Genomic DNA, 2,482 nt, shown 5'->3' with positions numbered 1-2,482 from the left:
TGGGAAGATCTCTTTCAGCCGGTTAGCAATAACTTTAGATGATATCTTGTATTCCCTCTATACCATAACAATTGTAGTTGAAAAAATTAGTTATAGTTTTCCTTAACTACAATTATTATGATCCCATGTTGGCCGGCTAAATAAAATTAAATATATGCATCAGGCATGAGACATGATGCTTCGTTCATGGAAGGATGTTTTCTTATCTCCGAGAGATAGCGCTTGCTCCTGCAGACAGCGATGCACCCAGTTTCTGTCGCTGATCGACCCTCTTTGGCAGCGTGGACTGGCACAGCGCATGTTCGGCGGTATCCTGGATCAATGTGCTGGTATTTCCCGAAATGCCCCTGGCTCCCGCGCCGCGGCCACGGGTCTCCCCTCCCCTTCCAAGACGCTTCCTTTTCCCCTTCAAAAGACGACGCACCACAGGCCTTGCATCCTCGCCATCTTCGCCTGGACCCCTTCCTCCCTCGCGGGATCGCCCCACGCCAACCCCGTCTCCGCCAACCTGGGCGCAGAATTGCGAAGCTGCACATCGAGGTATCCCACAATTTTCCCTTCTCGCCGCGATTAATTCCTTCTGTCAGTAGCTGCCAAGTGACTGATTTCGGTTGTGGCCGTGGCCGTGGCCGGAGGAAATCGTGGATCTCGAACGAATCGTTTCGAGATCACAACCCCCTTAATCCGTCCGCTGTAGATCCCGCTTTTTCCGTTTAGGGCGCAGTCGCTTGGCTTGTGTGGATCGCTCGGTGTTGTACTGTTGCTGTACATAGCCCGGTTCTTCAGACAACGAAGCTGAGAACAAGGATAGGTGCACTCCTCAAATTTCGGCATGTCGTAGTGAAGGAGCTTCCATGACCCTCGATCTGCATTATTTGTTTATAACTTCAAGCCGCAGATGGCACCTGCAAGGCATCGATCTTAGAACATCATTTCCTGCACTACTGTAGACGCGTGGTTCCTCGTTTCAGTTATGCTATAATGGGCATGCCTCTTTTATGAGGTCCCTACGCAATAACCTTCGGACTGGATTCTTGAGTTAACATGATGAAAGAATTTAAACAGTGTATCTATCACAGGAGTACTAGCATGAATCATGATTTTTTGCTTCCTCAATTGTCTCCGAAAAGGTTGGTAGTATACATTGTTTTGACACATGGAAGATGCGATATCGCCGTAATTAGATGTTTATTTCCACACCCCTGTGAGTGCATTTTATTACTGATTGATCTTATAAATCTGTCTATTCATAAGCTTGTAATGCAGTTAATCAGTTCAGGGTATTTTTATGCTGTACAGTGGTTCGGAAAAACTATCTTTTGCCTCCATCGAGCGTTATAAGCTGGGCATCTTTTGCCTTCCCCTATGAAAACAATAAGACATTCCTGGGTGTATTCTCGTTTTCTTAATGGTTCAGAAAAAGCCATAGCAGTTCTTTACAGAACTTCCTTATGCTGACTTCAGTCCTTCTCTTGCCATTGCCAGAAGTGAGCCATGGCGAAGATCAAGCCGAGAGCACTGTTGGCACAGAGCAAGCAGAAGAAGAGCCCTACTAAAATTGGCCCAACGATGATTGCCTACATCGTCCTCGGTGTTCTAGCGGTGTCCTCACTCTACGCATACAAGTACTGGATGAGCAAAGCACCAGCTGGAGCAGAGAGTGTTGCTGGGAACTAAGCCCGACCAACTGTGGAACGATTGATTTTTGTTGTTGTATGTATCATCTTCTTGGCTAATCTCCGTTGTTGTACTCCAGTAAATGGAACGTAGACAGACTTTTTTTTTGCCATGTTTAGTTCTTCTTACCCCCCACCCCCCCTCCCCGTTACATTTTATTAATACTTTCTATGTCACATTCTTTTCTTTGACTTGATGTTTTTGTTCTTCTGGGGTGATCTTGCTGGAATGATCGATATCCATGGAAGTTGTGTCTGTTTAACTGTTGTTATGGTTTACTGGCTTGGAACTGATCACTGTTGCTGCTCAAGCAAAGCAGAAGTTGCTTATGAATTGCTTCACGATTCTGCATCTGCTAATTATTGTGCTTGCAATGCTCATTTACTCATTATGACTAGTTCTCTCCAACTACAATTATTTAGGAATAAAGGGAGTAGTATTCTCAACCATGTCGCTGTTGAACAGAAAAGGCAAATCACATGAAAGCACACGCATAATAGATGCATGGTACCCCCGCTGCGAGGTGGGTTCGGTCGGTTGTTGTGCCGTTCCCATCAGAATTCAGATCAGCAGATGAATGTCTCCTTCTCTGCTCTCTTGCACCATCTTATTGGGGCCTTTTCAATCGCTATAGCAATGGAGAATACGAAAACGTTCATGATACTACTCCTTCCGTTTCTAAATATAATGCCTTTTAAAGATTTTAATATGGGCTACATACGGATATATATAAACGCATTTTAAAGTTTCGATAATTCATGTTGCTCCATATATAGTTCATCTTGAAATCTTTAAGAGGTCTCAT

At 44.6% G+C, this 2,482-nt stretch overlaps 1 long non-coding RNA gene across 1 annotated transcript; it reads left to right on the top strand.

The window, feature by feature from the left end:
- The first annotated feature begins 245 nt into the window (after nucleotides 1–245).
- Nucleotides 246–1,939, top strand: LOC123439756. The gene is made up of 2 exons (XR_006630146.1): nucleotides 246–540; nucleotides 1,486–1,939. It is a non-coding gene; the product is annotated as an uncharacterized LOC123439756 (long non-coding RNA).
- The last annotated feature ends 543 nt before the right edge of the window (nucleotides 1,940–2,482 follow it).

The sequence above is a fragment of the Hordeum vulgare genome, chromosome 3H (genome assembly GCF_904849725.1).
Source record: "Hordeum vulgare subsp. vulgare chromosome 3H, MorexV3_pseudomolecules_assembly, whole genome shotgun sequence".
Taxonomy (NCBI): Eukaryota; Viridiplantae; Streptophyta; class Magnoliopsida; order Poales; family Poaceae; genus Hordeum; species Hordeum vulgare.
Note: the sequence above shows the minus strand (reverse complement) of the source record. Positions and strands in the feature narration are given on the sequence as shown.